Genomic DNA, 27,889 nt, shown 5'->3' with positions numbered 1-27,889 from the left:
TTAATGGAAATCTGCCAAGCACTCTCCAAGCACCCCTTTCCCAAGCACTCTCCTCTTTCTCCAAGGGTTCCCCCACAATAATTGCAGTTATTGTGCAATATCCTAATACATGCAATTAGCCAGGCAGACCACAGATGGAAAAAGGACATTCCAGTTTCAAGAGGAATTTTTGGCGACGCAATACACAGCAGTGTGCAAGCAGACTCCAGCTCTGCTTGGAGCTAACGGATGCTATATGGACAACACTAGCACATTTGGCCTGTGCTGATGTATCTTGTCTCTCATTGAAGCTTATTAGTTGCAGCTCAGCACCATGTTCACAAGGCTTTGCTGACAAGGAGTGTGGGCAGACCATGCTAATGCCTGCCTGGATGATGCCTTGCAGACACTCTAACAGATCCTCCATTATCCCCCCTTGGATTAGGAACGGGACTCTACATTGCCTCTGAAAAATCAAATGATTTTTTTTTTCCTGGACAGCTACCACACGTTTTGTCATCTCCACTAGCAGGATGAAATAATTTCAAATGGGCAACTTACCCTTTTGTCAGTATTCAGTTCAGGAAAGGACACTTAATTCTTGACCATGCAATTCCTCTTTCTGTCCCCCAGCTTCTTATGAGGAGCAGTTGGGTTCACTCCAAACAGATGCCCGTGCACACGCCATTGCATGGGCACCGCAGAAGGCTTCTGGAGTCTCTGGCATTACCCAGAGTTACCAGCACAGCCCGGTAGATGGATCTGGAGGAAATGCAAAGACTGAAATTGGAAACAAGAAGGGAAAGAAACCAAATTTTTCAGCACACACAAAAGCAATCTAACAAACACACATTCCCTCAGCAATGACTAGTTAAAATTCAGTTTACAAAAAACCTATTATTTCCTTTAATACCATATAAATAAGGTACTCGGTCATATTCTCTGGCCTCGGCTATACAAGAGGTCAGGCTAGAGAATGTAATGGTCCTTACTGGCTGTGAAAATCCATGAGTATATAGTCATTTGCAGTTTCGCCATTTCCTGAAAAAATTATTCCAGCCTCTACTTTACATCTAGCTAACATGACTGATTATGAGTAAAAAAGGCCTTCAGTGAACAGAGTACATCAACAAGGTTGCTGATGCACAGGCGTTTTCTCTGAGTAACAAGATAGACCTCTCAAAAAGGAAACAATAGCCTGGTCAGTTTTCCCCAGGGTGCCTGGATTAATAAAAGTGTTTTCGTTACAGTGACGATGATGGTATATGGTAAATTTGTATGAGAATCAGGACAAACGGCGAGAAAGAAGTCCATTTTATCACACATCAGGAATTGCCTTTTAGGATCCAACAGTTGTTTCTGGCCCACACTAGGGATGCGCTATAGCAAGGCACAAACTGCCAGTGTCTCTCTCCTGGAAGAAAGCAAAATCCACAAGTGCTGCAGCAGGCTGCAGTACTAGGTTTCCTCTCCTCCCATTCTCATATGCTGACAACCAGCCAGGACAATGGCACCGTCACTTTTGGGTGACCTTCTGTTTGTTCCCAGTCTTCACAGGGGCAAAACACTGATGACAAAGAATATTTGCTCCCCTTCTGTCCTCCATGATGGCCTCAGTCTAATCTGAATCCTCTGTGAAGCGATGCAGAATCACCTACAAGAGTCACGTTGGTTGCTTATAGGAGCTTTAACTTTCCATTCCAAGCTAGGACTCTCGTATAACTGATCAACATGTGGGGAAACTATCGTCCTTTTTCTCCAAACCCTAGTGTATATAGTTTATAGTCCTAGTTGGAATAATGTATATTTGCACCATTCACCTGAGCTCCTTAAAACTCTAAAGCTTGCAAGTCTCAATTACATTTCCCACCTGTTTCTGTCACGGTTATTGTTCCTCTCAGTCCAATGTGCTCAGGTCCCTGTCTCTCATCTTTGGCCAGTACAGAAATAAGCACAACTTTGTTAGAACAAGATGGGAAGTTTGTTTGTCCAACGTTATTAGTTCACCCTCCTCCCACCAAATCTGCTGCAATTGCATGTTCACCCTGTACTTAGCTTTGGTTCAGTTTAAACTGTAAGGTCTTTGGGGCAAAAGCCACATGGTCCCATCTGGGAAGGATTTTAATCCTTCTGTCTGTAGATATCAGCCAAGAAATTCACATGAAATCAAGAGGAAATAATTTATCCCACATAAACTGCCCTAAGGCTCTGTCACCACCATCCAAAGTATTGTTTTTAAGAGATAGGCCGCTGGCCTAATAGGACTGTGGTGACAAACCAGTCTTGCAATTCTGAGGTTTCTTAATTTCTTAAAGCACACTCTTCATTTATGGTGGCTGCCAAATCATGAATAATTTACCACCTTATGTCAGAGTGGTTGGATCCGTGCACCATAATTGCAGATGATGTCAGCTCTGGGATTTGTCCTGAGAGGCTAAAAGCCACTGTAGAGCCATTGTCTCTTGTGGCTGTTTTTTCAGCTCCTAAAGCAACAAGTAATACAGAACTATAGGTCTGAAAAAGACAACCTGTAATTAATATCCCACATGTAGTTAAAATGCTGTTGAGAGGGATGGAGAGCAGATGATTTACAGTCATAGAACTTTGATCTCAGCAGCAGTTAAAATCAGCTGTAAAGGATTTCACTTCTGGTGACAAAGGTACCTGGTTTGAATGACAAGAAGCACACGAATGGCAGGATTGTATGTCACTGAGACCAGCCACTGTCATTGAGAAAATCTTCACCCAAGCAGCTCCCCTCTCCTGGTTTGGAAACCTGCCTGTGTTGCACAGGAACAGCGGGGTGCAGCGTCCCATCTAGGGCAAGGGCACAAGAGACCCCTGACTCCCCTTTCTGCAAAGGACCCGTCCCTAGAAATGCTGGCAACCAGGAGATGCATACGGTGCTTTGTAATATGCCCAGGATAAGGAGTCACGTTTCCTGTATCCCTTTTCCCTTCTCTCTCTTAGTTCTAGTGTCAGAGCGTAGTGCTAATACCAGAGCTAAGGAGCGTTGAGAGCAGGAGGGACTGGAGAGGCAGGAGGAGGACACTCAGGCACAACTGGACTCTGCAAGAAGATGCCTACAGGCTCTCTGATTGAGGAAGGCTTACAGCTGGGAAAATGTTCCTCCTTGTACCTAACACACAGCTACCATTATTTTGTCATTTCTTGGTTTTAATTCATTCTTTACTCAACTGCTTAAGTTGTACCTATACATAGCACAGCAGCATGAAGCTCAGTTAAAGCCTTTCACTTGCAGTTCTTTTTATTTTGCCAGAAGAATTACAAGGATGTCACCACCCTGCAGGTTCTGACACGACAGATCTTCCCCAGAACTGCAACGCAGAACAACAGACTGAGTCATGCCTGAGAGTGCTACCCACTGAAATTTCCCAGCAGGCTGGACTGGCTGGTCTCACCTCCCATGCCCAACGTTGCTGAAGAGCAGCCTGTTGTGTGCTTATTTTTCAAGTAGCTCTCACGGGGCCAGGCACAGCCCACATGTGCCATAAAACACAGGGTTTGTTTAACCCTATTCAGAACAATGAGGCCCAGCCTGGAGCTGGAATTTGTCATTAACCTCTAACTTGTTTGCGATAGGTGAGGGTTTGGCTTACCACAGTTAAGTGTGGATTTGCCTGTTGCCTCAAGCAGATTTTGGGTGACTGAGACAAAAAGGCAAATGTTACAGTGGGGAGAAAAGAAAGTTTTGGAAGATTTGAATGCCCCATGCCAGGTCTCTGGATGAGACAGGACTGGGACCCAGGTCACTCCAGGTTTCTGGGACAGGGTGTCAGCTCAGCAGGGATTTTATTCTAATGCCACTTGTCTTCCCTGAAACTACTCTGGTCACAGATAGCTGGTTTCCATACAGTTTTACATTTGCTAGTAATCAAATAGCAGACCCTGCTAATTACCTGACCTCATACAAAGGAAACTGCGGTTTAAAGGTTTCATTTACGCTCTATCTGCTAAGTCAATGTTGCAAGGCTTTATTGCATTGCAAACCCAGGGCCTGGCACTCTGGCCCTGCACATAGTTCTTACGTGACACCTGTCTTTCTTAGGTGTCTGGCTTGGAAAAAAAGGGCTTGGAAATAGCCAAGAGAAATACTAGCATGGGAAAAGGGGGAAGACATTTCTTGCACAGCATTGAGCCATTTTATTGTTATTGACATGGAAGACAGGGGAAGGGGTGGTCAGAGTGTCCTGTGGTGCAGTTATTCTGGACTACAAGCAGCGCAGGGAAGGAAGCTCCTTAAACCAGAGTTTCAAAGCACTTCGGAGTCATTTGAACAAGAGGAACAGGGTAGATTGAACTCTCAGAGGGAGCAATGCGTTGGGACTAAAGTTAACTGGTGCAAAAGAAATGCAGCCATGCATGACACCCAAGGAGCAAGCCTCCTTTGGGAACCCTGGCCTTGGGCTCCTGACAGACCAGAGGGCCTGCAAGAAATAAGGGACAGAATTACCATAGAGAGGGTATCCCCTGAAGGAGGGGAACCCAACTCACCAGACAGAACAATTCAGATCTTATAACATCCTAACCAAGGAACTTGAGGGAAGCCTCTCTCTCACACAGATTTCCAAGGGAACAGTCATTCAGGGAAGTCCTTTGCCCTGTCCTCCTCCACAGTGAATTGGGATCACAAACCAGAGGTCATTCCCACCACCACTGTTCACTCACCAGTTGGGAACACGTGTCCCCAGGGTGGTCCCGTGGAGTGGTGAATGCTGTTGCAGCTCCCAACTACATCCTAGCGCTTCATTCTGGAGCGGGCACCATAAAAAGACTTTCAATTCTAGAAATTCCCCAAGTGCAGTGGGAATTAGAGTCAGCAAGGGTGCAAGGATGGGTTCTTTGTTTGCTTGTTTTCACTGAAAGTTTAATTTTCTGTGGCACTTTCTCTTTTCATGCACTTTCTAATGTGAAAAAATTACTCCTCTCAATGCAAAACGTTGATTGTTGTCAGAAAAAGAAATCTTCCGGAACAATCACCTAGAAACCAGTAAAGAAAGGCAGGGTTTGACTGAAAAGAGTAACTTCATAAACAGGAATAGTCCATCTCAAATCACTGCCATGATACATGGGAACTGTAGTGTGGCCTCCTCCATTCCTCGATGCTGTCTGTAAAACAGGCTGTACTGTATCCTTCTGGAGACCTTGAAGCCTCCCGGCCAGGCAATGCGACGAGACACGGTGAGAAGGCAGAAGAGCAGGGATCATGGCATGGCCTGGGAGGCAAATGTATGAGCTGCAAGCAGGCAGTCTCTACTGAGTTGCTGAAGTACAATGCTTTCAGCTGTATTGGCTCAACTCCAAATGAGGTATTTTTGATTTTATTTTCCCATGGGACACTTTTCAGGAAAAGAAAATGCTTAAGGTTTTCAATAGTCAATATTATTCCGTGGCAATCTTTAAAGAAAAAATTCTTTTAATCTTCATTTACGTTTTCATCACAATAAACAGATACATCTGAAGATCACCAAATCACACACCAGTTTGCTTCTCTCTGGACTGAACATCCTCAATTTTTTCAAATTCAAATTTTCAGTTCTCTGAACCACTTCCCTTCTGTTGACCTACAATTTTCATGGAGTGCAGTGTCCAAAAGAGGACACGATATCCCAGCTGAGCCTTACACAGTGCTACATAGTGCAGAAGGATGCCTTCCTTCCCATGTCTCACCTCTGTTAGTTTTCACATAAATTCTTGTTTCGGTCCCTAACACTAGCCAAGATTATGATATTATATTACCATTAATTCTTCATCTTCATAAGATAAATCCAAGAAAAATTCCGTAATTTCAGCTGATGTGACCTTAATCAATGAAAATATATTTTCTCTTTCTAACAGTAGTACAAGGTGGTTGAAACCTCTTAATATTTGAGACTTGACAGCCTGTTTGTGTTCTGCAATTGCGATATTTTCCTTTGACAATAAGAACAGCAAATTTACAGCTCATGATACTGTGAGGAGCCTAGAAACCCTTCGGCACTTTTAAACATCAAGATTTACTCTTGGAAGTACAGGAGGTTTTTTAAACCATCTAAATATATCCTCTTAATTATTACTTTGACTGTTACATGCCTCAGAACGTAAAGGCTTAAATCCTCATGTCTAATTAAAGCAACGTATGGAGAGAGAGACAGTGGATTAGGAGGGAGCAGTCTGTCTTTGCAACAACTAGCAAGTTGCCGTTTTATCTATTTTGAACCAAACAAAGTAGCCTTTTAAAGATGAAGAAGAGGACAAGAAGTGTGATATGTACCAGTCCTACCACTCAGTGGTGAAACTAATTACAGAAGAAAGCAAAACCAGACAAATAATACAGCACTATGCTTGCAACCAAGAGGAATAAGTGACAAACATTTACTGTGATCAAACCAACAACTTAAAGTGCACATTACAAATATTTCTCATTCATCTCTAATTCCGGAAGGCCTTCTTTCCCCCTGTTGTGCTAATTGTCTTATACCCAAGGCCTCTGGCCCCCTGCCAGATATTTGCTGTTCTCTGAAAGGCTTCTCTATTCTAGAAGATAAATGCCAGCCCAGCATGGAAATCATTTAGCAGCCAAAGAACTGATGGATTTCCAGTTTTGATTCACTGTACTTCAGGACCATTGTAGCGCTAAATACTGTCTGTCTTTTTAGTAACAGGTGTTGTTTTTTTTAACACCACTGATGTTTGGTGACAGTACCAATAGAAGGGAATATCAAAAGATTTTTAAATAGAAAATTCAGACATGGAAAGATTTTTTTTTTTTGGTACTTTGAAAATAAACACCACTATCAGATCAAAGTTCCCAAACAAGGGCTTGTCTGAAAGATTAAAATAAATGAACCCTGACTAAATAAATTAGGTGTTGGGATTTTTTAAATGTCATCTGCAAAACTCAATACAGCACAGCATTGACTTCAAGCCTTGAAAGTTCAAGCATGTTATATATCCAATATTTAGCTGAAGTAATTCAGGAAGCAACATGTCCCTGTCCCTTCTCTCTGGCCATATGGATGGAAACCATCTTGCTAGATTTTTGCCTCATCCAAGACAACAACATAATCAGGATCTGAAACCATTCTTCAAAAAGTGGAAGAAGAACTAAGGTGGAGCACCTTGCTTGGCTGCTCTCTTGAACTCTCAGCCACACGCTGGTTTCATTGCAGGATCTCTTGCCCACACTCCATCTCCCTCTGTTCATCAACGACCTCTCTCAAGGGAAGATGTAGAGATGCTTTAAGGCATTTGTGTCACATCAAGTCACACAGAGAAGGCGTCCTTTCCATCAAAGTACCAGTTAATTCCATGGATGCAACAAGCTTCCACCTTGATACTGAGTGATGCAAGAAACTTGGGAATATGACTTTCTGCTGGGGAATCTGTGTGATTTGGGAGTGAAGCTCCCTTTTTTCTTCAGTGCAATAAAATCTAGACTCAGAGCGATTTAAAAAAAAAAAAAAAGAATATTGAATGTCCTTTTCCTCACTGGTCTCTACCGCAGTTTCCCCAAACACACCCCTCCAACTCAGGGAATGAGCGGAGCTCTAGTTGCAAGCATCTGCCTGTGTATGCATTTTTATGCTTCTTTACCTTATTATTTGAGCCTCTATCCTCTACTGAGTGATAATGAACTCCCGTTCATTGACTGTATGCCGATGAGGACATCATCACATCTCTCTGCAAACAGGCAATTGTGCAGCATCAGCGTTACATGTCATTATGATGCAGCTACAGTACTTCAGCCCTTTCCTGTACTTTGATCAGCAAAGATTAATTACCCTAGACTGAATTATTAGTGGTGATTAAACCTAACAGAAAATAAATGGGACTGCAATATTATTGGGTTATAATTTCACCAGTGTGGTCATTTGCAAGCAATTTCCTTATGCACAAATTTTTCGTAATCATTATTCCCTAAGAGTTTTTTTATCATGTATTAATTAGGGGGAGACAGCTAGTACACAATACCATATTGTACATTACATGACATATGTAAATCATGCGCAAAGCCCACATAGAGCCATATGTACAAAGCTCAAGCTGACTTGGGCAAAACTTTAATTGAAGTCAGTGGAGGTTTGCTTGTGGTAGAGTGTGATCTTTGTACATGCAGCCCTACATGAGCTTTGCATATGATTTGCATATGTCATGTCATCTTGACCCAAGATTTGATCAATTGGTTTACAGGGTCAATTTCCATTAGATCTACAACTTTCCTATGAATTCCGAATGTAATAAATATTAAATGAGGAACTTACTGCAATCATAGTACAGCTAGGCAGGAGCATTAGATAGCTCTTCCACGGGGAGTTCATATGTCCCACGCTCTCAACTGTCTCCCATGTTCTTCTGTTCACATATTGCATGGGCAGAGGCTGCAGAGGCAGACTTGTGAATGTGAGCAGGGTTATATGGCAGCCTGGGCTGTGCCTTGAGAATGCTGACAGCGCTGCCAGCCTTACTTTCCTCCAAGGGTAGCTCAGGGCTCAGAGCACCATGAAACACAAGCCCCTGCCTTTCTCTTTGGCTCCTCTGTAGAACCGGGTGTGCTCAGATGTTTTGTCATCAGAAAAGCTCCGTACCACCTATTTCTCTAAGGCACCTAGGACTTCCCCACCATTGTCAGGGGTCGTACTTTACCATTAATTATATTCTTTTTTTCCCTCCAGCACGTCAATTATCCAGTAGAAAAAAAAAAAACCAAACCAAAAAAAAAAAAACCAACAATAAAACCCCAATAATTCTTTTTTGCAAGACCTGCCCTCACGACCCATATCAGTCCAAGAAGGAAATAAATTTTTCACCCCAGGCATCTCATTCCCCAGCCAGCAGTCCCTGGAAAGAGAAGGAATTGATGGAACAAGTCTTCTTTCATATAACAACAGTCCACAATCTTGCAGTCTGTGCGAGTCTTGGTCTTGGCTTGAGCCATAAGGTCACACATTAATTAGTCCAATCCCCTTCTTGGGTCAGAGTTTTCTTGTTCACAACAACTGGTTGCTCAAATGTTTTTTCTGCCTTATTCTCAAGCAATTCTGATGGCAGGCTGTGAATACTGTGGTGAGCACCATGGTTTTAAACTACTCTAACATAACTCAAGCCTGGAAGTCCCTGCTTCATCTCTCAGAATACCACTTAATGGTCTCCTGCAGACCGTACTATTACCTGGGAGGCCTCAGAGCTCCTGCAGCGGGGTTCACTCCAGAGACAGAAATAAACAGCAAAGATTTTTTTCTCTGAGCAGCAAATCTCTGCTCTAAACCAGAAAATTACTTGCTTTTTATAAGAATGTAATAAGGTCAATAAGAGGCCTTCCAAGCCAATACTGTGTCTCCTGCAGTGACCAGTAGTAAACACGCAGGGAAGAGAGGGGCTTGGGGTTTTTGATTTTTAACTCCTCATTGGCAGGAAAAGTCATTCTCAATACCTGAACTAATACAAACAATTTCTTTCCATTTCTGTCTCTGGCCGTATAACATGCAGTCAGTAGGAATTACCTGGTTTCTTTGACTTCCAGAGCCACAGAAAGAGCTCCACCTCTATAACTTTATTCAATATTTTGCTTTTCCATCGCTGAGATTCCTCAGCTCCTGAATCAGCTCTCCTTTCTGGGTAGGCATCATGTGCAACATGCAACTAGTCACCCCAGGCCTTGTTGTGAGGTGTTAAACCCCACAGTCCAGCTGAAAAGTTTTGCCAATAACTCTTCAAAATTTGGTAAACCAGACACAGGACTGGCTTTTCTTCCATAAAATCTGCACAACCACCTTATAATTTCACAGTGTCACAAGAAAGAACGTGTTTTGTAAAACTGCAGGGGACCATGATTGCCAAAAGGGAACCCCTCCTTTTGATTCTATAGTGTATAAATCAGCCTTGTATTTGTTTAAATGCTCAGATAAGCCATTTGTGACTCTGCCGGAGTGATAGATCTGAGATTATATATAAATACACACGTACACACACACACACACACAGAGAAGCGCACACTACAGATCAAAAAGGCATCTGGCTGTCAAACATGAAAAAGAAAACAAAAGGTGTAATTGTCAGCTGTCTCCCTTGGACACCTGGAGCTACGGCTAATGCGATCATCTGAAAGGCACCTCCGAGCGTCTGCCATGGCTGTGGCTTTCATGTCAGGCAGAAACTTATTCCAAAGGCAGCTAAAAGCCCACTGAGTTTGATTTGATTTCTCTCCCCTCTCCCAAGCCCCGTGGCAAAGAGATCCAGGCAGTGCAGCTTGGTTTCTCACTTTAGGGGCTGTTTCTTATTCTGCAGCTCAGAGGATTTTCAAATTAGTTTGGCCCACTGTTCCCCATTTGCTTTATGCATTAGGTGGGCACAGCTGTAGTTGACAGAGATGTGATTTCATACCACCCCTTCTTTTTTTCCCTAAAAATCCCACTGAAATTAAAAAAAAAAAAAGAAAGAAAAAAAGCCAGCCTGCATCTCTGGCTCTGCGAAGCAGTCCTTGTCCTTGCTCCCTCCTCCTCATCAGTCACCTCTCAGCAGATGGTGCTTTGCCTGTGCGGACTGGCATGTGCACAGCTCAAGGCCTCCCCTTCCCGGAGCAAGTCCCTCTGGATCCGGCTGCCCTTCCTCGGCAGCTCTCCGTGAGGAACAGCTGCCATCGCTGCACCTTGCTGGGTGTCGGAGAAGGAAGGCAAGCAGCTGTTTCAGAGACGCTGCCGGCGCCAACGAGGGAGATGCCAGCAGGCAGTATTGAAGCTACAATGCAGCCTGCGTACTGCCGCTGAGAGCTCGGACGTGCCTCTGCTAGTCTGTCCTGCTCTTGCCCTGAACTAGTCCTGGGCTCCGGAGCTCTCTGAGCCCGCTGATCCCTCTAGATTATACAGCAAATCCCCCTGCTGTTCCGCAAGGCCAGCCAAGACAGAGCTGTATTATGCTTTGCCTAGTTTTTCTCCCCCTTGAATTGGTGGCATCTCCCCGTCTGGAGCTGGCAGGAGAGGTGAACAGCCTGTGGACGTGCAGCAGATCAGTAACAGCGTGTGATGGCAGCCACACCATTCCGGAGCTCACCCTTCCCAGGGGACGCAGCATTTTGGCCTCACAGTTCACATGCAATTGCTGTTCTTACACCGCCCGAGGGCTGGCAAACTGGTCACCTCTCCCAACCCAGGAGTGCTCGCCAGCCGGAACACGATGCTGAAACCACATACATACAGGGTAGGGTTTTCATCCAGGGGACTTTCCTCGTCTTGTGAGAAAGTCTTAGAAACCTGCATCCTCCGGACATGTTGCTGCAATATCCTTCCACTGTTAAAACTAACCCTTCTCCCTTAGCCTCAGGTATTAAATCTCGTGCTAGTAAGGAGGTTTTGTGAAGGCAATGCAAATCAATTACACTAGAAATGGGCTTTATTCTAGCAAGGAAAGATAAATCGGGTTATTTATTTTCAGCATCATTGTCCTGAATTCAGAGTTCAGTATCCCAAATCATCTTTTTGGTGTATTATGTATCCAGCTTGGTTACACTGGCATAACTCCTTTGAACTGATGGAGCTATGCACATGCACAGCAAATGGGAGTCTGGGTCTTAAAAAAAATATAATAGAGCAAAATCCTACCTGGCCCTTAAGTGATTGGAAGGAGAAAGGAAGAGCAGGTGCCAAGGGAAATCTCTGAGTGCTATCACCTCCCAGGCAGAGGAAGCAGAGCGATTTCAAACAGATCTGGAAGCCCCAGTTGTTTTATTTTGCAGGGAGATACCCATCCCATCTGCAGTGCCAAAACACATGCTGGGAACATTTTAACTGGAACTGGCATGTAGGCCTTGAAGAAGCTGCTAATTCCCACTATATATAAGAAGCTACAGCCTCCCTGTGCCAGGGTTGTAAGAAAGAGAGAGACAACCTCATTCCCTAGAGGGTGTTATTATCCCCCCAATATTATTATTCCTCAAATTCCATAATATTCAAGATATTATTATTCCTCCAAAGCCTTGTCAGCATGAAGCTGCTTGTAATCCAATCCCCGCCGTACAGCAGCCAAAGATAGAGCCACCCTGTGAGGTATTTGGCTCGTCTCTAGAGAGCAGAGGCCCCCGGCAGCTGCAGCCTTCATCACATGGAACGGCTCACAGGGGAAGGCAGACGGACCAGCACTGGGGTATGGGCGTAGATCCCCAGCACGATGGACGGACTCAAGTTCTAACATATCCAGAACACCTGAGGTTTTAAAACCCCTCTGTTTCCCCCCGTAAAAGCACACCACTGCCTGGAACAAAGAGTCACAGCGGTGGAGACGCACGTGACTCCTCGCATCAAAGCCCCGAGTCCCGGCGTTAAGCGGGCAGGGTTAAGCCTGCCTGCGCCGTGTGAATGGGAAAGCCCAGGACTCTGCCTATTCCGGTCACTTTTAGCCTTTGATCACAAAGCTGATGCAGATTGTATAAAAAGGCAGCAATCCTTGCAGGCAATCTCCCCCCCTCCCTGACTCCTGAGCCAGGCTGCCCTCCCCCAGGAAAGAAGACGGAGCACTTGAGGGTAGATTCGCCTCTCTTGCACATCTAGAGTGATTGCACTGACGTCTGTGGAGTTATTTCAGGTTTGGACTTGTGTAAAAGAGATCAGCTTCTCATCGGAAGATTCTTGCTCGGGGCAACAATTAGTTTTGCTCTCCTAGTGCTTGCATCGGAAACCCCAGATCATTCGCACCATCTCTTAGCAAAGTCGAGCCAGGATGACATTGTTTGACAATGTATCTTAAGCAGCTATTCAGCAGCAGAAAGTGAGACGGGAATGTGATGAGGAAAATCAAGACTATTTCTGAATTTGCTTCAAGCAAAGGAGAAAAAAAATTACAATTGAGGGCAGAGAGGCAAGGAAAGATTTGGGTGTTCATATCCCACCTAAACACACTGTCTGTCCTTCAGTGATTCATGACAAGAATAGAAATTGCTCTAATGCCAAAGCTACAAAGCCTTATACTTTAAAAAAACACCCTGTCTTAGAAATATTGCCTCTTGCTTATTCAAACTCAACCTATATTCATCCGCTAGTATCCTGCTAGAAAAGAAAAAAACAGTATTATTCTTCCACATTATTTTCTTCAGATTCAGCCCAGTGGAAATTTAGCAGCCCAGATTTACTCAGGCGTTTTGAAGTCAGGCTGTGGTTCCTGCTACCTGATCCCACTCGTCTGGCATCTGGCACAGTCCTGCTTTTGTTTCCTATGACTTAAGCATCAGGCTTTACTGATGTGTGGCCATATTTTGCTCAGCCCTGCGGGTCAAGTGAATTCCATGTCTGTATTGGTTCCCAAGGGGCCAAGAAGGCGGTCGGGTATAAGCTCTCACATAACCTCTTCTTCTGCAGCCAACTTTCCAAACGGCTCTTATTGCTCTTCATGTTCACTGAGGGGCTTTTATTTAACTTGGCAACTGCTGTCACTTTTCATGTCCATTTCCGCTCGCTCCTTTTGATGTGTAAATTATCCCTGGATATTGGCAAACAGGACAATTTGGGTATTGCTGAGGGGCCCTAGCCTGACTTCCCCCCACCTTCTACAATCATACAGGCCTCATTGACTATCCTTCCTCCACGCCCCACTTTTAATTTGTTCAAGTAGCCTGAACATACACAGTCAGTAATTTGACCACGTATAATCAGACACTACAGCTTTCTGTATCCTGAGTCTTTGCCCCCGTTCCTTTCTGATTTAATGTATGTACAAATTGGTTGTGGTGCCGGAGAGGTCCTGATTCAGCAAAGTGTTTCAGTACATGCCTGTCAGGAAGCAGCAGAGCTCTGTGCTGAGGAGGGACCAGACGCCCCAAACTACACTGTGGAGCTAGGAGAAGGCATAAGCACAACACTCTTGAAGACCCATGGGCTTTGCAGTAGCAGCACTCCAGGTTCAAACAATCCATCTAGTGTTTGGAAGGAGCCAAGCTTAAGATGTGGATGAGTCCATAGCCCACTCGCACAGATGGTGCCTAAATCCAGCCAAACCACGTGGGCAGGAGCTGGGCCCTCACAGAGGTACCACGGTTGAGAAAGCCTTCCTCCACGCAAGAAAATGTGTTTGCAAGAAGGATAATGGACAAGTCTGGTCATGAAGTAAGCTCAGATCTATGCTTACCTGAGATTATGCAGCTGAGCTTCTGCTGCCTTTGCTAGGGATGTTTCCCACTTCAAGTGCCGTTGTGCTGTAACTCTTGTGACAGACACATTGCGTGTTACAGCATCTGAGCAAGAATATCGCATGACATGAGATCTCTACTGTAAGTATTGACAGCACAGGTCCTACCAGACCACCATCTCCACCTCCTCAACCCATATACACTGTACAGCTACAAAAGCTGTATCTCTGTGATAGCACCTCACAGTGTCCTCTTTCCATCCACTGACTCTCCATGCTCCTGCTTTACTCGAAACTTCATGAAGAAACCACAGAGAACTTCACCTGAACCATCTGTACCCTACAGAATAGACAAGGTGGAGCCCAGTCCCCACCTCTCTCCCCAAACACACTGAGATAAAGTGCAGAGAAACTGGTCAAGGCAACAGTTGCTGCAGGCTGATGGGAGTATGTTTTGGTGTGGGCTGTTCTATACCATATGTATGTACAGGAGCCCACGACTCCACACCCAGGTTTTTCCAGTGAGAAAACTGTTTAGTTTGCCTCACCGCAGGCACAAAGTAATGTGTACGCAGTCTGAAAAACAGGAGGGGCAGGACTTGGGTGTGAAATGGGGAATATGCCAATATGACTGTATAAATTCAGCGCCTTAATGTGTCACCAATGCCCTTATGAATCTTTGGCAAAGTAACCTTTGCCCTCTGTGCTCCAGTTTGTTACCCTTGAAGTGGGGATAGCACAGAGATGGCGTAAGAAGAACAACGTAATAACTGTGAGGCACTCAGGGCCTAGGCCTGGAGATAGACAAATAGTAGACTGGTTCAATAAATGGTGTACTGAATGGGAGCCTAAACAAGGAACTTTTTGAAGGGTTTCTCACAGAGAATAACATTTCCCTGCTCAGGGTAGTTGGTCAGCAGCTGGAAGCGAGCAGAGGATGCCGAGGGTGGTTAGCCATGGGAGAGAGGGACTTATTTCCTCTACTTTGCTTGACTGGTTTTCAGGGAAGGGGAACGGCTGTCAGCTGGTTATAGTGGCACATGTTTTTTCTGTATTTGCATTTCAACTCAAGGGCATCGAGAGCAGCTGGAAAGCAGCTATTTTGTCCTGTTTAAATAAATAATGTGTGTGTGGCACATATTATTTCACCATACCCAGCCTTCACTGTAATATCAGCTATGGGAGGCGCTTATGGTTTGAGACTTGCAAAAATAAGGGGCTTCCGACTGATTCTCTGAAGGTTGACCAACAGGTTCAAAGAAGTCCCTTTCTGCACAGGCTGGTGTGGTTAGAAGTAAGCTTTGTGCTTTTCAGAGCAGGGGTAGGCTCAGTTGTGGGTTGTTTCTGTTGTCGGGAGATGGCTTCCATCTCCTTTAACCCAGAGAAATGAGTCACCCAAAAGAGCTGGCTCAGTGACTGCAGTGTGCCATCCAACCCAGTAAAATACCTGTGGGCGTGGGAGGTGGTAAGGCAGTTCCTTCAATACAACATCCCAGAAAAGTGAGGGAACAACCTGTGTGTAAGGTATTATCATTTTAACAGATTCACAAAAAACACACACACTCCAGCCCTTTAGTTTTTCCAGGCTAAAGCAAGGGCACCAATCTTGTTTTCCTGGGACTGTTAACACCTGAAAAGCCAGGAGTTCATCCCAGTGACTTTGAAGCAGTAAAACCTTGAAGATATAATGTGGCTTAAACACATGGAAATTCCTCCAGGCCTTAATTAATTTAGTATTCTTCCAGAGAAAGACTGTTGGCGTTGTAAATTATTCATAAGATATTATAGACTCACTGATCTCAAATTTCATACAAAATTACAGCAAAGCTTTCAAAACGTGAAAAAAAAAAACAGCTCTCAAATTAACCCCTTGCATAATGCATTTCTAAAATTACATCCATAGGGGGTATTTTTTTATTTTTTTTTTTATATATTATTCTATCATTATTGCTAATACATATAATTGCCTTTTGTTTAATGAGATACTCTACCAATTTCATAAGAAAAACAGCAGCCACTACCAGCAAAACCCAGGAGCTCATTTTACAAAATACTGAGATATGTTAATCACTAGTGCTTTAGTTGTTTCACTCCAGGTTCAATAAACCAGTCCAGTGGACAGAGCATGTCAAACAGCAGTTGCTGTTTGATCCGTCTCACACTCTCCATTTTGTTCTGGCTACAGAGTCCTCTTGATCAAAACACATCATGCAACAAAGCAGACAAATAAACAGATCATAATGATAGCATTTGCCAAACCAAAATGACACCCAGTTTGGTGCTCTCTTTCAGTAAATCCTTGCAAATATTCCTTTCCCAAAGCACTAAGAACATAAGCAAAACATCAAATCATTTCTTCAAATTGTTGCAGAGGGTTTGAAAACCTGGCAAGTTAGCTCCATAACACACTATGAAATATTCCAAGAGCTGCATTTATTTACTGCAAAACTTGCTGAAATTTGGAAAATCTCTCATGTAGAGGAGTATGCTGGGTGATGGGAGTTGCTATTATTTTTCTCACAAAGAGAATAAATCTGCTTTTCTGAAAGAGGTGGTTCATATGTATGCATTGACAGTAAAAACAGTTTGAATTGATATTATTGCAGCCAAACAAAGCACTTATTGTTAAAAGTACTCTGTGATTTTGTTTAGTTAATAAGATGTTAGAAAGTACTGTATGCAACCAATACCACGATATTATTCAATAGAGAAATCAAGATGTTAAATACACTCGCTCTGGACTAAGATTAGACAGATCATCATCAAACACTCAATAATCAGTTGTCTAACTACTCATTGTCACCCACCAAGTAGCTGGGATACAAAACACATAAACAGAATCATAAATGCATCTCACCTTCCCCTCTGCGCCTTAGTCTAAGCCTAGTTCCATATTGATATTGAGCAAAATGTCCTTCTTGATTTAGCTTTAACACCGCCATTTCAGGCACACTCCTACAATGAGCCCACCTTCCTCAGTGTCCCTTCATCACATGCACTGCATCATCCCAGTCTCCCCCATGTTTTCTAACCCACACATTTCTAACCCTGCCCCTTCTTGCACCCCCAGACTTTCCCACGTCCACTCTGCACTCACATTTCCAGGTCCCCCAGTGTCACAGCCCAGATGTGACAGATAACCTGGAACTAGGTCCACACCAACTTGATGACTGGTTGGGTGGTTGCTCCCCTGCAGGAGGGTTAACAGGCAGCCCTGTCATTCCCTTGGAGGGATTTCTAATAAAGTCTTTCTCCTTGACCTAGCTGTTGATTTGCACAAAATGTGTGGGAACGTAATATCTGAGAGGTGGCTATCCTGTGTCAAAGGTGACTGAAACCAGCCAATGAATTCAAAAGCTATTAAGAGACTGATTGACAGGCAGGCAGAATAAGATCATAAGTCTCATTCCCTTAGGAATCCAGAATAAAAGGGATTGGAGGTTTTTTTCTTTAATCCAGCAATGCTGAAAACAAGAAACCTCTACAATTCAGGTGTGGGGCCCCCAGAGTCATGAGGTTCCAGGGGGAAAAAACAGTAGTAAGTGAAGTTATATTTTAGACTCTTTTCCTTTACTGTACATTAAGTATTTTGCAATATTCTTTTTTAATATATGAAAATATTATTGTTTTAAACTAGGTCTAAATTTTGGGCTGATTAGGAACGGTCAGAAGCTGTGCGCTACAGAAATGTACAAAGCACCATGCAGCTAGCCAGAAAGTCATGAGCGATTGAGACACCAAACTGGATAAGTTCAATAGAAGTGAATGTTAAGACTCAGTTTTTACGTAGTCAGAGAAAGCTATTGAGTGCCTAAATACAAACATGTATTTTGTTCTTCCATAAGAATTTTGCACAGATATTTTCTGTCTTCAGGAAAGTGAGGATTAGTGACTGGAGATCAGCCTACAATCTGTCAGAGGCATATATAAATCTTACACATGAATTTAAAAAATGAGATAAATGGAATCTTTGTGTAATTTTTCTTGCCGTAAAGAGTCCTAAGGAAAGAAAATAATCATGCCAAATGTCTCCTGTGTGTGGTTCAGACTCTGCAAGCCGAGATTCTTGGAAATTTTTGGCTGAAACAAGGCCATCAAAAATGGTTTGCTGAGTTGAAAAATTTTGTTTTAAGAAAATGTCTTGACAAATGTTGACCTAATCCACAAAAGACTCTTGAGTGAACCCTGGATTCCTTACAGTTCTGCTGTCTTGGCTAGCAAGGTGTGCTAGTCCCAGAGCAGATGTACTTGGCAGATATCCTCCAAGATTTGAAGTAGGGGGCTTTTCACCCCTCAGCTGCTCATGAAATTAGCAATCCTACCAGCTTTGAACCCAAACCAAATAAAAAAGTATTCAGCAAACTGGAAATTCTTCTTTTTCAGCCAACTTCCTTGCACGTCTATGTTTTTGTAAACTAGAACTCCACAGAACACCTCTGGCTTTAAGCTTCCTGGCCATATGCAAACCTGCCATTTTCTAGGTGGACTTCTGTTAGAAACAGGGACAGCAAATCCTATTTCAGCCTAGCCCCTTGAAGGACAGGCCTTCCTTCCCAGGCAGCCATATTAAAAATTGGGCACTTGTCATAGGTCTGCTCCTCAACCCTTTGGACAGCAAAGCAGGTATGTGGTTCACATAGGTGTTCAGCCCTTCCGAGATGTCCCTGGGAATCCTGTTTGGCTGCTAGCTACCTCTCCAGACAAGCATGGGTCAGATACAGGTCCTGTGTTATTGTTGCCAGCCCCTTACTGGACATCTCAGATACCCTCACACATTTGAAATGGCCTCAAATTACCTAATGCTTGAGGAACCAGATCCCACCCGGCAAGTCTATGTGATCTTGTGCAGCCAAATACACACTCACCTTGTCCACACACCAAAATAACTGGACATGATCTAGCTCTAATCCAAAAGCCACATCATCACATTAGCACAACACTGAGTCTAAACAAATCAACCCAGACTCACAGTTCACATCTGTTTGCAAAAGACCATATAAACATAGCCCTTCCCAAAAAAGGGATCCAACAGAGTATTGAAGTTCTCCAACAGAGCCTCTTGAAATTCTGGTTTCCAGACACAACAATCATTTCATCATTCCTCTCCCCACTTGCTGGCTCCACTCCACTGAGGCAAACGTGCTTTATTTTACCAGCCCAGAGTATTCCTAGAGCTGGTGGTCAGTGATGTGATCCTGCCCTTAAGTACCCTAAGAAGAACAGTATAACACTGGCAGCAGAAAGGATGACAACTCGGTCCCAGCATCTCGTCTGATCATTCTGGTGACTCCTTGCAGATGAGAAGGCAAGGTTCAGTGAAAAATGAGTGCAAGGCAATTTCTTCAACCTGACTCATTTGAGAGAGGTCAGGATTCCTAACCCAGTAGCTATTCCCTAGATTGCCAAGGACGACTCCCTTGAAAGACCACAAACTACTCCAATAAGGAGAGAAGGAAAGAAGGAGCAGGAGTATGTTACCGCAGTCAGTTCTGTCCTTACCGACATTGTATGCAAGCTTCCAAGATTTTCCCATCAGTGTACAGATCATTGTTCTGTAGGACTGGCCTACTGTGGTTCACCGTAAGATACACAGGTGGGACAATTATTTACTTATAAGACCTCGTGATATTGAAAGCTAGCAACAACATCTTAACAAGTGACTCGCAGCTTCCTACGCCATGGCATACTGCTGTCCTCTTTGTACACAAGTTGCACAATGCTCCCAGTGTGAGCTATCATCAGCTTGAGAGTTTCACAGAAGAAGCTAAAAGATGCAGGGGGGGAAAGTAGAAGTTTTATAGGAAGCCAGAGGGAGGAGGGGAAATGACAACAGAAGTATCCATCCACCTGAGACACACGCAAATCTGGGAAACATCTGCATATTGCATGCGACAGGTTGCATCACTTAACAATGTTTTTCTTTTTAACTGCTCATTTCAAGCTCTTCCGCAAAAGAAATCAATTACTAATGACATACAGCCCTACTTTTCTTCCTGAACCCATAATTGTTTCCAATTTTAAGCTAAAATTAGCCATTCATGCTATCCAAATGAGCATAGTTTAGTGTTGATGTACGTAAGCGATGCTTTAGATTGTTGAACATAGCTGATCTTTGACAGCTTCTTTTTATAAATAACAGTTTTCTCTTTACACTGAGAACTTTTCAGAGGCGACAGATGTTTGAAAGATGGGGCTGAATTAGTTGAATAGCCTGTACAACCTACCAACCCGAGATTTGAAAATATGAAAGCTCAGAATTCTTAGAAAGGCAGCTTGCAAGAAGCATAAATCACGTCTGCGTAAATTCCTCTCTTTCAGCCTACATCCTTTGCCCATCACATTGTCAGCATTTAACACGTAATAAATAATAAACATCTTTAATAATTTAAAGTGCTGACATGGATAGGCTGTGTTGCACAGAGGAAGACACCAGGAATCCATTAAATGAAGTAAGAAGTAATAGTATTAGAAATACTAATAGTAGTACTAGTAGTAGTAGTAGTAGTAATAATAATAATAATACCACAACTTTTTGTTTGTTCAGCAAGTTACAAAATGTACTGCAGGAAAGAAGAGCTGTGTCAGAGAGAAACCTGGCTTCCATCAGGAGTTTGTGACTTGTGCTGAACAAGGGATACTGGGGGAGGCAAGGTCTGGTTACTTCGTAACTTTAAAAGCCAATTTAAGTTAAAAGCCATCCCTGTGGCAAAGCATGAAGTTGATGTTTCATTCTAATTTTTTACATCTTTTGTACCTTGTTCCTTGTTGAAAGAAACGAGCATGTTCCAGCAGTACTTCAAATGACATGACTCGTAGTTGTCAAGCAGTTAATCTGTTCTCTCAGCAGGCAGAGCAGAGTGTTCTAGCAATAGGCATTTTTTTTTTATTTACATATAAGCATATGCAAATATATGTGTATGTATGAGGAGGAAAAACCAAAGAAACATGCTTGGCATCTGGGGAGGGAAAGATGAGTTTCATAGTGGTCCCTTTGTTTCGGGGGGAAGGAGAGGGATTCAAACCACAAACTCATAGCAGTCCCTACATCTTCTCTGTTCTCTGTTCCCTCTTGTTGTAGCATGGAGCGTGGTTGGGATCACAATCTTTTCCATCTAATGGGCCACTGAGTAGTTTTTCACCTGTTAAATCTCTTCAGAGTCCTTAGAATACCCAGTACACAACTTACACTTCAGCAGTGTGGAGGGATAATATCACCCGCAGACAATTTGCTTCTCAAAATCCTGTTTTCAACATGACTTATATCAGTAGATAAAGCAAACAGTTCCAACCACATTATTATTCCATAAACTTCACTCTTTGATTAGCTATTCTGTTTGGAAAATTCATGCACCAGTCCCAAACTAAATGCACTTTGTCTGTTCAAGCCATATTCTGCATTCTGTGCTTCTTAAAGAAAATGGATTCAGATTAGTAAAAATTGCAATGACTGTTATGCACTCTACCAGCCGCCCAGCATACGTTTTACAAAAGTCTACCACAAAAAATAAGATAAATAGCACCATCCCACTGCTTCGTAAGGTAGAAGGGAGAAACAAATTACCCAGCTAACACACAAAGTATACAGAATATATTAAAAAAAAAAGCACCATTATTAGCCCTAAATTTATACACCAATTAAGTTGTCCATCTCTTTGAAATCAGACATATTACCTTACTACTTTTGGGCTTCTGAATAGCCTTTGTGAACATTAAAAGGCAGGGGTACTAGGAAACTTTTCATTTTTCACACTGTCATTCCAGGAGCAAGGTTTTAAAGGTAAAAACAGTCCATGGGCTTCACATGACTAGTGCAAGTTCAGCCGCACACCAGCATCAATCACTACCTATTTGAAAGCATTCATCTTTTCCTAGTTCATGGTCCCTCAAGTTACGAAGCAAAATATCAAATGAATGCGCTGAATAGGGTGATCAGAGAGAGGGTGCTGTAGCAAAACCAAAGGAGGCCTTTAATAACCATCTCTAATTCACTCCATCCTTCTTACATGACCTCAGCTGTGAGCCTGCACCTTCTCCATGATGAAGCATCTCTTAATAAACCCCTCCGGTTCCGATGATCTTTATGAGTTTTGTTGACTTAGACAGAAAAATACTTCTGTTTGTTCCTTTTTCCTGGCCCAGGTAACAAGCTATGTATTTCTTCAAGCAGGAATTGTACCTTCCTCTACTAATAGAAATCACAAAGCACTACTGAGTGGTCCCACTAAAAACCAGTAATTCAATGCGAATGAGGCAAAAGCAGTAATTGGACAGAAGTTGTCCGATGCTTCTCTTGACAAATTCCCTCTGTGTTACTACAGAGTGATTACAGCAATGGAGGAGTTGCAGAAGCAGAAGAGCACCCTTCCAGATCCAATAACCCCAGTAGGATACTGGAAATAAAACAATATAAGCATCCACTTGGAAAAATAAGTCAAACACAGCCATGCAAAAAAACAATCAATGAAAAAAGTCCTCCCACATATCATGCTCCAGAAAATGTTGCTGGTTTTATTTATTATGTCAGAGAATGGCACGCTTAGAATCATTTCACAGATTCATAGAATCATTTAGGTTGGAAAACACCTTTAAGATCATCATGTCCAACCATATGCTTGGAGATTCCTGGTGCAGTAAAGACAAATGGCAAATTTCAAGGACATATAAAAGGGATTAAAAGGTTGTCTATTTCTTTAGCTTGGAAGTGCCCCACTACCCTACCCTTTATCAGAGCATTCATTTCACAAAATGGAATAAATCACAACTACCTGTTTCTTTTTCAGATATTCTATAGTTGCCAATCTACCTAGAGACTCAGATGGAAAGGCAGTACATGATCATGTAATTAAAGATCATAGTAGCCTGCAGATGCCCAGAAGTCAAAGTCTGAACAGGACACTATTTCTGTCTCTGAACACACTCTGAACACTTCTGATTCTCCAGGAGTTTCCTGATAGACTGAAGAGACCGCCAAATCCTTGGGACAGAATGCCGGAGCTCAGGTCTGAAGAAACAGACCCCATATAGCCTGTTAATAGACACATCAGTCAAACTCCCACTGCACGCACAATCAGCGTCTGGGCATCTATTTGCAGGGTGTGGGTTTACCCGCAGAGCAAGAATTAGCACTTCAAGACTACTTAAATAATTACAAAAATCAAAGATGTGTTCCCAGAAAAAAAAAAAAAGGCAAGAAAAACTAACTCCCTACCCCCAAGCACCTGAGTGTTTCACTTATTTCCAGGTTTCTATAGAGAGTCATAAAGAGAAGTATTAAGATCTAGGGCACAAGGCTGCAGCTCCCATTCTGTGTAAGACTTTATTGTATATTTACACTGCAAATGGACATACGTATCAGGAAACATAGCAAGTATGCTGATTTGTGTTTCTGCTATCCTACAGTTTCATACTGGTGCCAATATACATCCTCACCTAGTTTGTATGGCAGAAAAAGAAACAGCAATACAGAAAGTGCACCTTATAAAACAGGTCCTCCTCCTCATTTACAGATTAGCAAATTTTCTCCGCTTACCCACTATTTTCACGCTTTGCATAATTAACCTACTTCATTAAAAGAAAGAGGTCTTTTCTGATGAGAAATAGGAACCCAGGTGCTGTAAGTTATGAAGATTTCCTCAGAAAATCCTATTTTTAAAGCCTGCTCAGTAGCATTTCCTAAACTAAAAACAGTAATGTTACTGATTGAAACAAAATGACAAGGTGGAAAGGGGAGTGAAAAATACTGGGAACCAAGGACATCACAAAATGAATAATATTTAATCCGTCTTAATGCTACCAGGAAAATTAAGTTTAAGCTGCACACTTAATTAGTCTGCTAATGCTGTTTGATGGGCCTCCTCGTAATGCCAAGACCACTGGGATCTTCTCTGTGTCCCCAAGAAACCTGAGATTTTTCATTATGTCTGCATTTATAGCAGAGATACGACTTAGTCATCCCTTTTCTTGTGCTTCAAGCCTATCAGTGTTTACACATAATTCATGTCCCTTTTGCTTATGCATCCACAGGAAGATGGCGCATGCTGTTCACAAAGAGTTTTCATATCGTTACAGCTGTGCATGTGAAAATCTCACCTACTGCCAGGGCTAGTCACGTACTTTTAGACTCCAAATGGCTGAATGTATTTGTCAGGTCTAGCAGTGACTACTAGCAGAACGGCGGATCGCTGTAATCTTAAAAATAATGTCTGAGAGAACGGCATCCTAGCAAGATGCATGACACAGCTCAGAGGGCTATCAGCCTTTATGTTAAAAACAGGAGAAAATCATTCCACTTACAGCATTGGATTAAAAACACTGAAGAGTAGGTAGGTGTAAAGACCTCAAAGTTACACTGTTTCATTGATTAGCTTAAAGAATTTGTTTGTTAGAGACTGGATAAGTTCAAGAAGTCCAAAGGCCCCTTACGAATCTGTTTGGTTAATGGATTTTGAACAGCACAGCAGCACTTTAACCTTTTGTCCCAGAGCTGGAGGCCAAAAGAAGCTCTCTAGCACTGATTAGTGAGGGTCAGATTTACTCCTAGCAACAGGATCCACTAACCAGCAGGTCAAATGCCATCCTCTCATTTAAAAAAGACACATAAATGAACACACAACACCAGTCTGATCCTTCTGGGTACGTTGGATATTACCTCCAGGGACATTAATTAGTCCTATAAGGAAACACACAGGGATATTCAGCCAGACCTGGTTGCGGTACTGTCTCTCTTTCAAATGCAAAACAGTAACAGATAGTAATAGGTTTATGTTCCATCCACACGGTACTGCTTAGTCCATACTCTGATTCTAGTCTGATCTCCAGGAAAATGTTTTAATACAGTATAACAAAACCTGACAGCCTATATTTCAAGCTGAATCAAGGAAAGCAGTTGGGAATTACATACACATTGAGCCAGATTAGTTTGATTACTCCTTCCTGGATTTTGTCTAAGAATGGTAACCTTTGAATTTCAGCTTGATGGCAATTTTATTTTCCAAAAGAGGGATACCTTGTAATTGAGGAGAGATACCTGATATAAAGCGTGTGTTTCCTTACATTATGCAAAGACACACTTACACATGCATGCACTAAGTTATATGTAAAAATAAATACATGTCTGTGACCGAGCTCATCAATATGGGCAAGGGCATTTCTGTCAACTGCCTTGTACACCATGAGTATTTCAATATGCAATCCGCAACAACTACTTGTAGCTTCTACAGCACCTTTTGCTCTTTGACACATCACATAAATACTCTTTGCATCCAGCAGCGGGAAATATTTCAGTACATGTGTTCTTGATTTATAAGTTTAATTAGAAACTTTTATGCTTTATACTGAAATACCTTGAGAACAGTTTGAGTCGAATGAGCATAAACAATGAAATTAGAATTCCAAACACATCTTCCCTGTATCTTCATGCAGTTGCCCACGATTTCTTGTGCAATCCTCAAAGAGAGTATTGCAAGGCACGCAACAAAAAATTGGCATCGTATCCACTGTTCTTACCTTCCAATTCATCTAGATATTTCAGCATACGCCAAATACTATGCAAAAAAAGAACTTCTCTGAAGGCAACAGGAAAAGTGTGTAAGAACTGTGCCAGGGCAGAACCTTACCACAGCTCCCATAGGCTTTCACAGATAACATTGCCTTGAACCCCACAAATGTAATGCATTAACATGAAAATAATCCATTAGTTTTAACGATGTCAAGTAGCAACCGCAGGTCTTGGCCCTGAGCGTTCAGCAAGAAAAATAACAGCATATAGCACTTTTGGAACAATGCAAAACTGAGGTGGCAGCATTATCTTTATCTTATAGTTAAAGAAAACAAGGCACAAAGTTTGAGTGATCTTCATCAGTAACAGGAAGGCCAGGGACACAATTAACATTCTTATGACTGTTCATCCACACTCTTACCCGTTACGATACCATAGGGTCCATGGAAATAGTAGGGGCCAATCAATTTTAAAGGCATAAAGGAGGAACAAGATGATTCTGTGTTTAAAACTCTGGAATTAGGGTTTAGAGCAACAGAACTGAGATCCTGGTTCTTCTACAGACTTACTGAAAGATATTGAATAATTAATTTAGTCCTATCATATTTGAGGTCACCTGCTGTAAAACAAGATTAAATACACTTTCTTTCTTGCAAATGCAGAGCATCTTTTGTCTCTTCAGTAGGTTTTTCCACATATGTATTCAGTTTGGCAAAAATCCTTTTTGCTGAAAAGAGACTGATCAAAAATATTCAGCCAGCCCTAAACACAGAAGGAACCATAGAATCACAGGGTTGGAAGGGACCTCTGGAGATCATCTAGTCCAACCCCCCCGCTACAGCAGGGTCACCCACAGCAGGTTGCACAGGAACGCATCCAGGCGGGGTTTGAATGTCTCCAGGGACGGAGACTCCACCACCTCTCTGGGCAGCCTGTTCCAGTGCTCTGCCACCCTCAAAGGAAAGAACATCCTCCTCATGTTTAGGTGGAACTTCCTATGCTCAAGTTTGTGCCCATTACTTCTGTCCTGCCACTGGGCACCACTGAAAAGAGCCTGGCCCCATCCTCCTGACACCCACCCTTTAAGTATTCATAAGTGTTGATAAGGTCCCCCCTCAGCCGTCTTTTTTCCAGACTAAAAAGACCCAAATCCCTCAGCCTTTCCTCATAAGAGAGGTGTTCCAGTCCCCTAATCATCTTCGTAGCCCTTTGCTGCACCCTCTCCAGCAGTTCCCTGTCCCTCTTGAACCGGGGAGCCCAGAACTGGACACAAGAACTTTCTCATTATCTGGGTTTATCAAAGTCTGAAAGGGTTTTGGTCTTTTCTAAGGGGTCTGCACAAACAAATTGTAATCCCAGTAGAGTACAGAATAATCTCATTCAGAGCATCAGTGGAATGGAATGGGCTCATTACCTTAAGACACAAAATATTATTTCTAAATACAGTCCCCTGTTTAGACAGAGTAATGAGTCAGAAATGGCAGTAGACAGAAATTAAAAAGAAAGTGTATCCCACAAATTGTTTTGCACTCTGAGCTGGATGCTCAAGTGCTTGAAGAAAAGGCCTGAGTTAGTCACAGGAATAAGGACAGTGCTCCAGAACTCCTTGAACTACACAGCAACAGGATTTCCACCTGCTTTATTTCACCAGCCATCTCAGTAACAATTGCATCATTGAGTACTTCTGCCCTGAGAAGAGATACCACCTCCATTAACAACAAGGGCCCTTTAAGCATTCTTGAAGGACTGGAGACTTTGGAGGACAGACAAAGATGGGGAGGATGGCAAAATGAAAAATTATTTTATAATCTTCCTACACTCACCTTGTAATCCCCCCTGCCTCCTTTAAATGTAGAAAAACTTAGCTAAAAGAAACTTAGCCCAAAGATTTCCTGAACAGCTCTGGCTCTGCCTCCTGTCATGCACTGACACAGCAGCTCTTCCCAGAGCCTCTGCGCCAACGCTGTAGCAAAAGAGAATCCCTTTGCCTGTGAAAAAGAACAAAGGGCACCGACTGTGGCAGCTTTTTAGCAGCAAAGAGCGCTGGGGAAGAGGGAAATCCAGATCTGAACCCTCCTCAAAGAGCCAGGACTCTGAGTCCAGCATAATCCATGGTTTTACCAGATAACTTTGATAAGGTGGCTAATTATTGGCTGAGTAACCCCTTGCTATCCCTAAAATCAATTACCTCTCCTTCTGTATTGATTAAAACAATCCGTTGCTATTTTCTCACGATCCTGGTTGTCAGCAGCCCTGTTAGATGCTCTTTCTGTGAGCAGACTATTCTCCTTTGGCTTTTGC

General features: G+C 42.8%; 1 long non-coding RNA gene across 6 annotated transcripts in view; it reads right to left on the bottom strand.

The window, feature by feature from the left end:
* LOC141742174 (uncharacterized) overlaps window positions 1–27,889 on the bottom strand; it is a 107,782-nt gene that overhangs the window by 44,057 nt on the left and 35,836 nt on the right. For all 6 annotated transcript variants that reach the window (XR_012586612.1, XR_012586616.1, XR_012586617.1 and 3 more), the window contains one exon: window positions 541–741. This is a non-coding gene — a long non-coding RNA (uncharacterized LOC141742174). The remainder of the gene's footprint in view (window positions 1–540; window positions 742–27,889) is intronic.

This window comes from Larus michahellis, chromosome 4 (genome assembly GCF_964199755.1).
Source record: "Larus michahellis chromosome 4, bLarMic1.1, whole genome shotgun sequence".
NCBI classification, from domain to species: Eukaryota; Metazoa; Chordata; class Aves; order Charadriiformes; family Laridae; genus Larus; species Larus michahellis.
The sequence above is the reverse complement of the archived record's forward strand: the minus strand, read 5'-3'. Positions and strand labels throughout refer to the sequence as shown.